At 45.8% G+C, this 14,939-nt stretch overlaps 1 protein-coding gene across 4 annotated transcripts in view; it reads right to left on the bottom strand.

The window, feature by feature from the left end:
- Nucleotides 1-14,939, bottom strand: part of LOC103674415 (shieldin complex subunit 1) — a 129,798-nt gene that overhangs the window by 61,794 nt on the left and 53,065 nt on the right. The gene's annotated exons all lie outside the window — the stretch shown is intronic.

Consider the following 14,939-nt stretch of genomic DNA (forward strand, 5'->3'; position numbering starts at 1 on the left):
TTGGGAGCTTTATGTAACCTTCCTCCAGTCATTTGTAGAAATGGGGCAGGAGTGGAGAACCCACAGCACCGGGCCTGGGTCAAAGCTGGACAGCGGGGCAGCTCGCTAGTCAAACGCCCTTTCGGAGAGTAAGCGTTAACCCAACGGCTCACAGGCTAAGCACAAGAACTCCTTCCTTCTCTTGAAATCATTCGGCCCCTTTTCCTGAACGACCCAATTTTACAGAGAACTCCCATTTCTGAGCTAGACACCGAATGATTATTGAGATACTAGAAGGTCACAGAGCTGGCTGGAGGGCTTCCAAATCCTTCTCCTTGAATTTCTGTCATTTCAAAGAGTGACTCAGAGCTGACTTTAAACACCATCTGTGCTCCTCACGGGGCACCCTGCTCAAAGCTCTGCCACTTGCATGCGGCCAAATGTGGTCTTGACTCTTGCCTCGCTGGCCTTCTCCACCTGGAGACTCCACGGCTCCTGGGGGTCCTGGGCCCGTGCCCCTCCTCTATGGAGCCTCCCCAGTCCCCCAGGTGCAGCTGGCCGGCCCCTCTCCCAGGACCTGCAGTGCTCAGTACCTGGCATTCAGCGTCTCTTCCCTCCTACTACTGAAAGCTTGTGCATGGCCGGTTTCTTATCCGATTGTGACTTTCTCGAGATGGGGTCCCTGTCCTGCCTCTAGTGGGACACCAGGGCTGAGGTAACTGGTTTTAGCAAATCAGAAAAAATGAAGTAATATATTGCTCTCGGTTTTAAGGTGCAGGGCGATCCCAAATCCCCAGCGACACAAGTAGCAGGAAGAATCTGCAAGCCCGGGTGGCAGATGGAGGCAGCCGTCTCTGGTCCCAGCTCTGGCCCTCGCTGGAGAGACTGAGCCTCTCCTTTTCCGAACAGTGTCTGCCGAACACCACCTGCGTCCCGAGAAGAGGGAGCAGGTGTTCCACGGAAAAGGAGACTCGGTTTTCCAATAAGTTCGAGATGGCAGGGTTAAAAACATTAACCAGGTTTATAACAGGAGGATGAAATGGAGCAGAACGGGAAAGCACGACTGAGTGCTTGATAAATGCTAACTGGTGTTTTCATTCTTGTTACTCTTCTTATCCAAGTATGATACTCAGTAGATTTTTTTTCATAATGATTATAGATTACTTTTAATTTCAAAACAAGAAAGCCAAAAAACAAGCAAACAAACAAACAAAAACCCAAGAAAGCTATTTTACTCAAAGAATTAGTCCGATTAGAATGCAACACAGCTGGATAAGTTGTAATATGTTTTTTCCTGTATCATGATAGAAGTGGTCCCATCCCCAGTTCTTCCTCTGCATTAAAGTTATACACTGTTAATTTCTCTGTCGAAAGAAAAAAAAAATGTTTTTTTAACTTTGGAAAGTCATGTCTGAAGAAAAGGACTCCGAAGATAGGAGAACGACTCATCCAGAGGCAGAAAGCCTCCGCTTTCTGTATGTACATACACCTCTCTCCTGGAGGGCAGCTCTCAGAAGCCTCAGACATGAATGGGAGTTGCCCATTTGCTTCCCCAAACGCTGAGCATAACATAAACATCACGTCTGTGAATCTGCCCTCAGCATGTATCTGCATTCCAAGGGTCGCCAAGTTGAAGGGTATCGCGGGTAAACACACGTGAAGTCTTGTCTGCTCAAGGCCAAGGACGGCAGGTGCATCTTACATGAGGATTACAGGGCCACTTCAGGTAACCGAACGCAGGCCAAGAGGGAGTCAAGAAGGAAATGATAAAGGTGCCAATCCAAACGACATGGAGTTCCTTTCCCTTTTCTATAACTATTTTGGTAATTAGATTTTCTAAAATTATTCTCTCCCTCTCTGTCTCTGTCTCTCTGTTGCACACACACACCAGACAGCGAGGGTCTCACTTTAGATGGTTTCTGTTCAGGACAATCATTTATAGCAACACGGTTAAGCACAGGCTTCGAGATAATGCCAAATGTCACGTGGGCCCCAGAGCCGAGCTGAACAAACAAAACAATATGCCCACTGAGGTATTTTAAAGGTCAAGAGAAACACTTTGTCAGTGTTACGGGAGGGATTTTTCTTCTTACCAATGACTACTCTCGTTTAAATGAGTATACTTCAGGAGCCTAAAGAGAAACGAGGGACAAAGCTCTGAGGAGTCTAGAGGAAAAAATGGAAGAGAGTCAAGGAGAGAAGCGCAGGAGTGTACTGCAGGAGGAAAAACAAGAGTGCCGGCACCGCATGGCGTGTGCCCAGGGGCGCGCCAGATGACAGATGGGGAGCTCCGGTCACGCCGAGGAGGACGGGCGCATCAGCCACACAGCTGGGGGAGGGGAGGGGACGACCCCGCGGTTCCAGAAACAGAACAGCGCAGCCCAGGACAAAAGCCCAGAAATCTCTACCTAGAGAGGCAATGCTTTTGTTCCGATTCTCAGGCAGAGAATTAGGATTCGGGGGATTTTCGGGGTCTGAAAGATGTTGAAGAAATTGAAAAGCGCTCACCCTGCTTTCAGGATGAGATTGAGGACAGTAGCAGGAGGAAACAGAATAGTTCCATTCTGGAAGAACTCGAAGTTCTTTCTTGCGATTTGGCGTAAAATGTATGCACCAGCCTGGCTAATCTAAAAACTTGAAGCAGGGGATCGGAGAAGCCAGAGTTACTTCTTAGGCGACACTGTTGTGTAGCCCCAGGCATCAAAGCTCAGCTCCTCGGCTAAGCCACCCCTGAGCATATGGAGAGCCAGGAAAACGGAGGCAGTAACTAAAGTGTGTGGTTTCTAGCCTATCCGAGAACCCTTTAGAAATGTGGAACAGTAAAAAAATAAATAAATTAAAAAATGCGAGCCGTTTCTTTGCTTGACTCATTCCCATTATTCTTCAGAAATGACAGACAGGGGAGGGAAGGGCAGGGAGCATGAAAGCAATGGCATTATAGCAAAAACAACAAAAAACCCACAGCAAAAGAGTAAAAGAGTTTTTCCTCTGAGGGGAAGGATTCTGGGTGTTTCTCTTTTATTTCCGTGTGCCTTTTCATAATTCCCAGTCTTCTGCTATAAACACGTAAACAAGAAAATTTTAAAGAGAGAGAGAGAGATCAAAGGGACTGGAGAAATTGAATTGAGACAATTCGAAGCAATACAACTATTAACATTTAAAAGCAAATGCTTCCTCTGCCTCGGGCAGAGCCTCTGTTCATCTCCCTGCGCTTTCAAGAGCAACAGTCATTTGTCAAATATTTATCACATGTCCACAAATGTCTGACCCTGGATGGATACATGAAAGGTAGAGCTGTTGGCCTGGACAAACTCAGAGTCAAGAAAGAATCGAAGAAATCACCTGCACTACTATGAACTGCTAACCGGGTTCTTCTGATGATGGCTGTAATCAGAGCTCATAAGAGAACAGAAGTCAGAGGTGCCATAAAGATTTCACTGACCTGGGAAACTAGAGCTGGCCCCTAAAGGAAATGGGGGTTTGGGTAAGCTTCCATGGTTCTCCACCAAAAAATCACGGCTAGGCTGAAATGTCCCAGTGGTTTCATCTGGTAGATAATATGGTTCTTCCTCAAGACAAAGCAGTACAGTACTCATGGACCCTTGAACCTTTGTCAAAGTGTCACTGTAAGCCTCTGCCTTTGTAATGAGTCCGCTCGAAAATTACAGCAATGTCCAACTTGCAAACTGATATGTTTGTAACTTTTTTTTTTTAAGTAGTCTCCCTGCCCAGCGTGGAGCCCAACGCAGGGCTTGAACTTACAACCCTGAGATCAAGACCTGAGCTGAGATCAAGCAAGAGTCAGATGCTTAACCGACTGAGCCACCCAAGTGCCCCTGTAACTTTTTATTAAATTATAATATCATCTATAAGAGTGTCTAAATAATGGCTCTCTTATTAATTTTCACAAACTGAACATACCCAGTATAACGAGCAGCCAGGTCAAGAAACAGAACAGCACCAGAAGCCTAGGAGACCTTGGTGTGTCCCCTTCGTTACCACCCTCCCGAGTGTTACTGTCATTTTGACTTCTAACACCTAGATTGCTTTATCTGTTTTATACTGCCTACAGAGGGGATTATACAGTAGGTCCTCTCTGGTATCTGACTTCTTCTCAAGCTTGTATTTGCCAGACGCATTCATGTTGTTACACAGAGTAGCAGTCTGTTCATTTTCCACCATGGAACACTTACTTATCCATTCCGCAGATGACAGGCATGTGGGTAGCTTCTAGTTATGGCTGTTATAATCGGTGCTGCTATGACTATTTCCATGCATGTCTTTCCATGAACGTTAAGAATGCAGTTCTGTTGGGTATGTATGTGGAAGCAGAAAAGCTGGGGTGCAGGGAATACAAATGTTTGACTTTTGGAGATACTGCAAATAGACGTAGTAGTTAATCTGAGAATTAAGGGCCCATCTCTGCTTTTGCCTGTTCCTGGCTCTAACAAGGATGTCCTATATCAGGCCTGGTCCAAATCTGACCTTCTGTCATCCAAGACTGAGAGCTCCCAGGCCATTCTATTTTCATCTACCTTAAAAATATTATCTTCATAGATATTGCCTATGCTTGTTTTTTTTCTAAAGAAAAAGTCTGATAACCAGAAGGGCAGAACAAATTATATTGTAGTTAAAGGCAAATTATATTACAAAGGACAAGCTGTCTGGTAAAACACAACTTAGAATTATAATTATCTTCAAAATGAATCAACTATTCATATAAACCTAACCACTCACTGGTAAATTAATGAAAAATATAACAGTGTTGAGCTTTTAATTCCTTCTATCCCAAAACCCACAAACTTAAACTTCGGTTATCAGGCAGAAAAGAGGCAATTAGTTCACAACAGATGCATCAGTAAAAACCTGTTACGATATGGCCCCAGAGCTAATATTCTCCAAGCCTGTGAAATACATCTGTCCAGTTTTTTCAGGCTTTCACTTTAGACAATCCTACATAGTCCCTCTAAACTAATCACTTTTTGCTTTTTTGCCTTTTTTTTGGGGGGGAATCAGGATCTTTTTCTAGCATCTCAGTATATAAGCTTTATAAGAGTCCTGTTATCTCAACCCTCAAGTTTAATTTCCTCCCTAGAACTTTTTTTTTTTCCAGAATATTAAACGTCAGGAAAACGGCAGATAAAAAGATTACTGAGCAGTGACAGAGCTTAAATAAATTAAGGCTTCCAGGCGGTGTTGCTACTTCCCGTTTCCAAAAAGTAATCTTTTTTGAGGATATTAAACATCATTTGTGACCTTTAAAAAAACTCCCTGAAGTCATTCATTCATAATAAAATTTGGTTAGACTATCACAGTAGGGAATAACATAAAATGATGCCAATTTTCAATTATAAGACCTGATAATGCCCCATGACATACTTGCAAGATTGCTGAATAGATTTGAAATGGTCCAAATAACAATCCAACAATATATTTTGCTGGGCACCATCCGATTAACGAACTACAAATAAACACAATTGGGAGAGAGCAATGAGAAACAGAATCACTTCAGAAAAATAATTCCCCCAATATTATATTCCCTGTGAAGATTGGAAGAAGAGGGAATTCATTCTTGGTACAAGACCTGCTCCCATACAGGTGGAGAGGGTGACTGCTCTAATGGTGGGCAGGGAGGGTCATAAAGAAATGACCCCTTACAGCAGTAAGGAATGACTGAAGGGCATGGAAAGGAACTTTCTGGGCCCTTCCAGGGCACCTAGAATCCCCACACTGCTGCACTCCTAAGGTTGTGACGGGTCACGGACTGTTGTGATCAGTGTGTTTATTCATTCAACAAATATGTGTGAAGGCTCTACTGTGTCCCATATACTGTCCTAAGGTTTGGAGATTCCTCGATGAACAGCACAGATCCAGTCCCTGTCCTCAGGGAGCTGAAGATCTAGAAGAGGAGGCAAAACGAGGAATAAATGACCCCACAGATAAATTCTAAAAAGTGACATGTAGGGTGCCCCCTGAGACTATGACAGCAACTAAATCTGGATGCAGGGACAGGGGCCAGAGAGTGACGGTTCTGCACAGCACGTGCCACAGTTCGCCGTTGTTAAATATGTTGAGTCCATCATTCATAACGAATGCCATGTGTAGCCGGGAGAGTGGTATTTATTGCCTCTTTCCACTAGTCAATTCCATGCCATTGATTTTTTTTAAAAAGATTTATTTATTTGAGAGACAGAGCACGAGCTGGGGGGGGGTGCAGAGGGAGAGAATCCTCAAGCAGACTCCCTGCTGAGCACGGAGCCAGACATGGGGCTATACCCCAAGCTGAGTGGGGGCTGCAGACCAGGGGTCCTCAGGGCACGATGCAGATATTTTGCCCCTACCCTCTAGTCTAGATCCACCCTCCACCTGGCTCCACCCCGCTCTACCTGGGAGACTGACTCTATGGACTGCATCGATGGGTGCCTTTGCTCTGTCTTGGAGTTGAAAACCGGGGCTGAGGGGAGGGGGGTTCGGCAGGAGATGCCAAGAGGGAGAAAGGTAAGGTCAGATTCCTTACTTCCCTGGCTCTCTTCCAAGGCGGTTGCCATGGGCTGGCCGCATCCCTCCACCCAGCTCACGGCTCCGGTCAGGCAGCCCTCTCAACACAGCTCCTGTGCGCGTGTTCTCTCAGGGTTTCTAGGCCTGGGTACTGTGCTTCCCCTCGTGCTTTCCTCACACCTGCTCACACCTCTGTACATCATCTCTTTTGTAAGCTTTTCTCAAATTACCTGGTTGGACAGTGTCATCCGTAGCCCACCAGGACCTGAACGGAAACAGTCATGCAGCAAGGATTTCGGGGAGGGGGTGCTGGTGAAGGCCTGAGAGGCAAATGCAGACAGGGAGATGCCTATGGGAGAAGGGGAGGTGGTGGGAGATGGAAGGAAGGTCATGATGATGGTGAAGAGGGCGGTGAGAGAGGTGGGATGACTAGCCAGAGACTACAGTGCTTACATGAAACCCATGTGCCAGAAGCTATTCCACAGGCTTGAACATAACTCACCGACCTCCTGTAGCTTTCCCATGAAGCACCCATTGATGGATCGGGAAACGGAGGCACAGAGAGGCCTAGGGAGTTGCTCAAGGTCCCAAGCTAGTAAGTGGTGAAGCTTAGATTCAAACCCAGGGAGGTCTAGTACCAGAGTCTTATTCTCAACCTCTGTGCTAGAATGACCACACTGGCGGGGGCAAAGAAAGGGACTTCAGAATTCAAGATCTTGCAGGAGGCAAGACACTGGTGAAACCATTCTGGGGAAGCCATCTGTGTAGATCGCTGAAGTAAAGCGACTCGAAGATAACCTTGCTACCCTCCACAGACCCTGCCTCGGTGACTGCACAATCCTGTACAGGCATCAGAATGGCAGAATTCCTAAAGGAAACAAAAAGACCATATGCAAACAAATTGTAGTCACTGTGTCATACACCGCAACTATGATCCTAGAAACCTCACATTACAAAAAAATATATACAGTTATTTCAATACGGGAAAAGGAGCGTTATGGTCACAGAGAATTGATAAAGCTAAGTAATTTTTCCTGTAGGAGCTTCAATCATAGAGAGTTTAATTACATTTTGCTGCCATCTGAAAATCACGATGGCTTGATCACAGACCAACAAAAGAGAACCTTGAACAGCACAGGAAAATAACCTGCTGCCGAGTTCACAGCCCCTGACGATAAAGCAAAGCCCAGGGCTCCCTCTGATGGTGCTTCAATCCCAACCCCTCGCAGTCCAGAAAAAGCAAACCATGCTTCCCATGTGGGCAGGTGCGCAATAACCAGTTCTTGAGTTGAAAGCTGACACCATAAGGGAACTAGCAATCAGTGATGTTTGCATAAGGTCTCTCGCAGCAGATAAGATCACGCAAACAACAGTGCTCGGGAAAACGAAGAGCACCAGGGACAGGGGACGATAGTACGTTCCCCCCTGTTACTTGTTCTGAATGACACCTCACCACCTTAACTCGGGCTGCCTTCCTTTGGCCAGCAGACCCAGGCCATCCTGTCCCTATTCATATCAGAAATAGCTTCCACGACAATCACTTTGCTTTCCTCCAGGAGAAAGGGTGGAAAGGAAATGCTCCCTGAGTCAGACTCATCTATTCTTCATCTGCACCGTGGGCTGCCAAGCATGCCAGCCCCACTGAGGCTGTAATGAGAAATCCAATAATAAGCCCGTACAAATGTCGGCTGGGGGCCTGTAGCCACACGGTGGGGGTTCGGTAATAGCTGCGACTGTATGACTGGCCTCTGCCTTCTTCTGTTCTTGCTGAACATCCTCTTGCTGGGTCCCACTCACAGTGAAGACAGGGCTGCACAAAATCGTCCATTTCTACAGTCGTTCACTCAACATCCAGGGCAGGTTGCCGTGATTACGCAAACGCCCAGCTTTTCCGCGCAAGGGGGGAGGGGGGTGGTAGCCGGCAGATGACACCTGTTCATCAGTTCCATACATTCACACAACAGAAGCCAAGAAAAGCTGACCATACTGCGAATATTTATCCTTTCAGGTTCAGGCTGCTCAATTTTATTACTATTTAATATTTAATATTAATATTAACATATTATTATATGTTATATTATATAAATAATATTAATTTTAATATTAGTATTTTATTTTTGTTTTTTAAATATTTTATTTATTTATTTGACAGTGAGAGAACGCAAGCAGAGGGAGCAGCAGGCAGAGAGAGAGCGAGAAGCAGGCTTCCCACTGAGCAGCGAGCCTGATGCTGTGCGGGGCTCCATCCCAGGACCTGGGGATAGTGACCTGAGCTGAAGGCAGATGCTTAACTGACTGAGCCACCCAGGCGCCCCTGCTCATTTGTTTTAAAGGGGTGCACCCTCTCCTTTGGGTATAGCAGGAGAGATTTGATGAAGTACTTTGGAAGGGACATGGCTTAGCTAAGTGTCTTGCCAGTTTTTGAGACTTCCCATTTTTCTGATGCCTCAACACCCCCCACAGACAGGCCGTGAGCATCCGCCCAGGCAGCCAGGTACACCACCAGTGCGATAAGGCTGGTCCCTGCTGCAGTTCCTCTTCCGGCTCTCCCCCGTGATGGAGTGACACTCAAACACACCAGTAAAATCTCCTCCCAGCTGTGCTTGACTACCCCACCCTGATGGCCAAAAACACACTTGCCCTTGGATGCGCACTCTCGCCCCCACCTGCTCGGCTGCGTCCGCTCCCTGGGTGCTCCCTTCCATGTGGCCTCCCTCCTGTAGGCCCTGTGAGGGTAAAAGATCCTTTCATCTCATATGCCTCTCCACAACTTCTGTGACTGTGTTGGAATCGTCCTTAAAGACCCCACAAGGGAGACCTACTCCCCGTTTACGCAGTGGTTTTGGAAAGGGAGCGAAGGCCTCTGACGACCATGAAGATCAAGCTACAGCCACGGGACTGGATCGACGGCTTTAGGTTTGAGAAATGCAATCTGAACGTTAGGGTCTGGAAAAGACAACTGAAATTTTAGGATCTTAAGTAAAGTTAGAAGGACACAAGTTTAAATCCACATTGCAGAAAACTGGAAACTTCATCAGAAAATTGCTCCTGGGGGCGCCTGGGTGGCACAGCGGTTAAGCATCTGCCTTCGGCTCAGGGCGTGATCCCGGCGTTATGGGATCGAGCCCCACATCAGGCTCCTCCGCTAGGAGCCTGCTTCTTCCTCTCCCACTCCCCCTGCTTGTGTTCCCTCTCTCGCTGGCTGTCTCTCTCTCTGTCAAATAAATAAATAAAAATCTTAAAAAAAAAAAAAAGAAAGAAAATTGCTCCTGGATACTGGACACATTTCCCCTTCACCATGCAGCATTCGTGACAACGAACGAACCAGCTGTACCACTCCCTTCGGCGCAAGTTGTAAAGCAAGATATCTGTGTGTTCTCCTTGGTGAACACATGGATAAGTGTAGCCCTTTCACGTGATAGAATTCAAGCTGTTTATAAACAACAACAACAACAACAATAAAATGACATAGGAGAAAATTGCCTTCCTGCACCGAAATACAGAAGAGCGACGTTTATGGATATCACAAATGAAGAATCCAATTCTTTGCATGAAAAACAGAAGCAAGTTTCCTCTTCTAAAGTCAAGATTGGGAAGCCTGCTGCTGAGAGCACCTCTTCTGGGCTGTTCCGCGGGGCTCCCACTACACAGAGGACAGCCCTGCTCCTGTGGGCGGGGCCTGCGCCGTTCAGAGCCCCCTGGGGTTCTTTAAAGTCTTCCGTTAAGCTTCACAGGAAGGAGAGGGTCCATTCACATTCTGCTCCATTCCACTGCAAGGAGTGTCTCAAATAGCTCCCCCGTCCCCTTCGCCTTGAGCCCTAATCTGATTTCCCCTTCCCTGAGCACACAGCTAGGCTGCATTGCCAGCCTCCTTGGCTGTCAAGTGTGGCCACAGGACAAATGCAGAACCCCAGGGGTGGCGTGTATGTGGGGCAGGGGAGGGGCGGGTGGGAGAAGAGGCACAGGCCTGGCTGGGGTGGACTGGAGAGAAATTGGGAAGGGAAGAATGGAGACGGGAATACAGACAAATTAGACACGTCTTTCACAGCCCTTGGCTGTAAAAAGGAACAGAGATGTGGGGCAGGAGCCGAAGAGCAATATGGGATCAAGGGAGGACTTCTCTTTTTCTAAGATGAGGGATACTACAGCATGCTTTAGGTGGCTAAGAATAAGTCAGTCGAGAAGGGAAAATCAATAATGCAGGAGAGAGGAGATAAGTGGAGGTGTGAGGTACGTGACCGTGACCGCGAGAGGAGGCAGGACAGCATACCTTAGGAGGGATCAGCTTTAAATAGGAGCAGAGATAACGTACCCACTCTAACAGATGGGGGCCTCTGGGGACAGGGGCAGGTGGCAGGGCAATGAGAAAGTTCTTTTTCTGTTGTTTGAATTTTCCAGTAAAATAAGAAGCAAGAAGCAAGATTTGGGGCTCAAAGGGTGATCCTGAGAAGAGGTGGGAACAGGGGCGCCGGGGTGGCGCAGTCCTGAAGCGTCTGCCTTCCGCCCAGGGCGTGATCCCGGGGTCCTGGGATCGAGCCCCGCATCAGGCTCCCTGTTCCACTGGGAGCCTGCTTCTTCCTCTCCCACTCCCCCTGCCTGTGTTCCCTCTCTCGCTGGCTGTCTCTCTCTCTGTCAAATAAATAAATAAAAAATCTTAAAAAAAAAAAAAAAACTAAAAATACTTGATCCATTCACTCTCAATTTTCGTAGTAAACTCTTCCTACTCCCTGAGAAAAACACTAATGCCCCAATAGGAAATACAGGCTGAGGACATTTACAAAGAATTGAAAGATAAAGAAATATGAATGGCTAATAATATGAGAACATTGCATTTCATCCATAGAGACAGAAAATAGAATCGTAGTTGCCAGGGACTGGGAAACGAGGGGAATGGGGAGTTAAGTGTCTGACGGGTACAGAGCTTCAGTTTGGGAAGATAAAAAAGTTCTGGGGACGCCTGGGTGGCTCAGTTGGTTAATCGTCTGCCTTCGGCTCAGGTCATGATCCTGGGGTCTTGGGATCGAGTCCTGAGTTGGGCTCCCTACTCAGTGGGGAGACTGTTTCTCCCTCTCTCTGCTGCTCCCTCTACTTGTGCTCTCTTGCTTTCTCTCTCTGTCAAATAAGTAAAATCTTTAAAACAAACAAACAAAAAAACCAGTTGAGCCGCATACCCCTCAATACATACCCTAATCACGCATCTTCTCAGAGCTGCCAGCTCTGGGGTGCATATCAGCAGGACGCAACACAAAACACGGGGGACATTTATGTTCATAGTGGCATTATTTGTAAGAGTAAAAATATTAGTGACAGCCAGCAAAATAAGGTTAATAAATTACGGCACGGCTGTACGATGGAATGTTTTTCAGCCATTAAAAATGATATTTTGGGGACACTTGCTTGGCTCAGTCAATTGAGTGTCCAGCTCTTGATCTCAGCTCAGGCATTGATCTCAGGGTCATGAGTTCAAGCCCTACTTGAAAAAAAAAGATATTTTTGAATTTAAGTTATATTTTAAAAAGGCTCACAGTATAATGTTTATAGAAAATTGAGACAGCAGAATTGGAACTGGGCCTGTGGCTTAGTTAACAGTTCTGTATAAATGTTCATATTCTTCATTTTGATAATTGCACTGTACTTATATAAGAAAGCATCCCTGTTTTTTAGGAAATAAACACGGCACTAAAGTATTTATGGGTAATGGAGCATCATGTGTATACTTTCTCTCAAATGATTAAGAGAGAATAATAATATAGAGAGAATGATGAAGCAAGGGTGGCAAAATGTATACAATGGCGGAGAATCTGGATGGAGGGTCTAATTCTTTAGAAAAGCAAATAACCCAATAAAAAAAAATAAGGGTCAACGATACAGACAGGCCATTTACAGGAGAATAAATAAAGATGTCTAATAAAATTCCATAGGGTAATGCTTAACCTTATTAACAAGCAAGCAAAATGCAAATGAGTTGTTTTTTACCCGTGTTGGCCAGCATGTGGGAAAACAGGCCACTTTCAGGAACTTTTGGCACAGGCTTTTGAAATGTTATCTAACAAATCTGGAGATGTGCATGCCCTTCGAGGCAGCAATTCCACTTCTAGGGTCCTACTTGACAGAGGGGGAAAAGGCAACATGCACAATTATACAGAGTGTGATCCTTCTTTGGTTAATAATAAAAAGCTACAAGTAAATCACAAAAATGGGAACAATGATTCATGATTACCTCCAGGTTTTAAAAAGGAGACTGTGTTCTTCGCAGCGCTGCTTCTTAAAACTACATAAAATAGTCCACAAAAGCCCAACTCCGGAAAGAGCCCAGATGTCCACTGACAGATGAATGGATAAAGAGGTGGTTTATATATACGATGGAATATTACGCAGCCATCAAAAATGAAACCTTGCCATTTGCAACAACATGGATGGAACTAGAGGGTATTATGCTAAGCAAAATAAGTCAGTCAGAGAAAAACAATTATAATATGCTCTCACTGATATGTTGGATTTAAGAAACAAGGCAGAGGATCATAGAGAAAGAGAGAAAAAAATAGAAACAAGACAAAAACCAGAGAGGGAGAAAAACCATAAGAGACTCTTAATCTTAAGAAACAAACTGAGGGTTGCTGGAGGGGCCAGGGATAGGGGGATGGGGTAATTGGGTGATGGACATTAAGGAGGGCATGTGATGTAATGAGCACTGCGTGTTATATAAGACTGATGAATCACTGACCTCTACCTCTGAAACTAATAATACATTATATGTTAATTAACTGAATTTAAATTTAAAAAATTGTATGAAAACCTATATGAAATATTCAAATAGGCAGGAAACATATAAAAGTGACTACAGCAAATCTCCATGTACCCACGAACCAGAGTAAACTAATGGGAAATTATAAGACAATAAGTCAAGAGATATATTTGAGCACCATCCCAACTTCTTTCCAATCTTTTCCTTCCAGAGGTTCTTCTTCCTAAGCTTTCTTCTTTAAGTTTTCCTATATTTACAATGAAAATCTACTATCCTCATAACAACCAGAAGCTTTCGGGGAAAACAGCATTGATGGAAAACAGGCTTGCGCATTGCTCAGTATGTCTGGGAGACTCGTAATTCCCTCTGACCACTTGTTGCTAGAGAAACTGCTCTTGTCAGGTACCTCCACTTGCATGCCACAGGACTGGCTCATTGGCGGGTTGAAATAAAATGCCATTTGGGAACAGTAGCTTTCACATGTGAACGCCCAGGCAATTCTTCAACGGAACAATAGCTGGTACAATGCCAGGGGCAGCACGACTTCGCCAGGAGGTACCGTACTCATTACCCTTCCTTCTAGTCCAACTGCTTTGTTAATGGCCAGAGCAAGCACGTGACTTGCTCGAGACCAGACCCCGGGTCTGCTGTGGGGGAGACTAAGGGAGGGGCTTCACAAGCAAGATGGCACTGGATCCCTTTGTGTCCCTTTTTGGGAAATGAGAACTAAAAGAAGCACAGACCATGGGTTAGAGCAGGTGTTCCCAGGATGTTCCACTGAAAGAAAGGTTCCCTCTTCAGATTTCCCACAACTTAAGCCTGGTCAGTGCCCCCTTCGATGAACAACACAGATGGGGCTTTTCCTTTGTACTGGATCATTGGTCTTATTCGGGTTGAGATTTATTCATCCAAACTCAAAAGTCTTGGCAACCAAACCCTGCCTCTCAGGTGTCAGCTCTCTGGCCCTATAATATGATAAGGAATTATACAATTGGCCTCATTGCTGAGACTTAGGGACACACACACACACAGCCCCACGGCTCTGGGTTTTCGCCTTATGTATCTCTCAAGAAGATAAACAATGGAAGCAGTAAATATCAATGCCCCTGAGCCAACATCATAGACTTTTAAATGAAATTTTGCCTGGCCAATATAGCCCATGTGGTAGCCAGCCTCCATGATGGCCCCCAGGGATCCCCCTCTCCTGATGTTCACACTCCTGTGTAGTCTCCTTCTACGGCTGTAGCAGGGTTGGTCTGTGTAACCCAGACAACAGGCAGAAGTGATGTCTGTCACTTCTAAGATTAGGTTATGAAAGGCACTGTGGCTTCTGTTTGGAACCCCCTCCCCCTCTAGCTCTCTCTCTCCCCACTTGGGCAGAAGTCAACCACCACGTCTTGGGGACACTCAGCAGCCCTGTGGAGAGGCCCATGTGGAGAACTAAAAACTCAGGCCAAGAGTCACAAGCATGAATCTTCTGGAAAGCAGATTCTCTGGCTCCAGTCAAGGCTTCAGTGTGATTGCAACCTCGTGAGAGACCGCAAAGCAGAACCCTCCAGCTGAGCCACCCCCAGACTTCTGTCCCCAGAAACCATGAGATAATAAATATTTGATGTTTTAAGCCACTGAGTTTTGGGGTAATTTATTCCTCCCAATAGATATAAGCTCCCTACCCTTCAGTATCCAGCCTGTTACAACAATAACTCTAGCTTTGCTA

The sequence above is a fragment of the Ursus maritimus genome, unplaced genomic scaffold (genome assembly GCF_017311325.1).
Source record: "Ursus maritimus isolate PB19 unplaced genomic scaffold, ASM1731132v1 scaffold_22, whole genome shotgun sequence".
NCBI classification, from domain to species: Eukaryota; Metazoa; Chordata; class Mammalia; order Carnivora; family Ursidae; genus Ursus; species Ursus maritimus.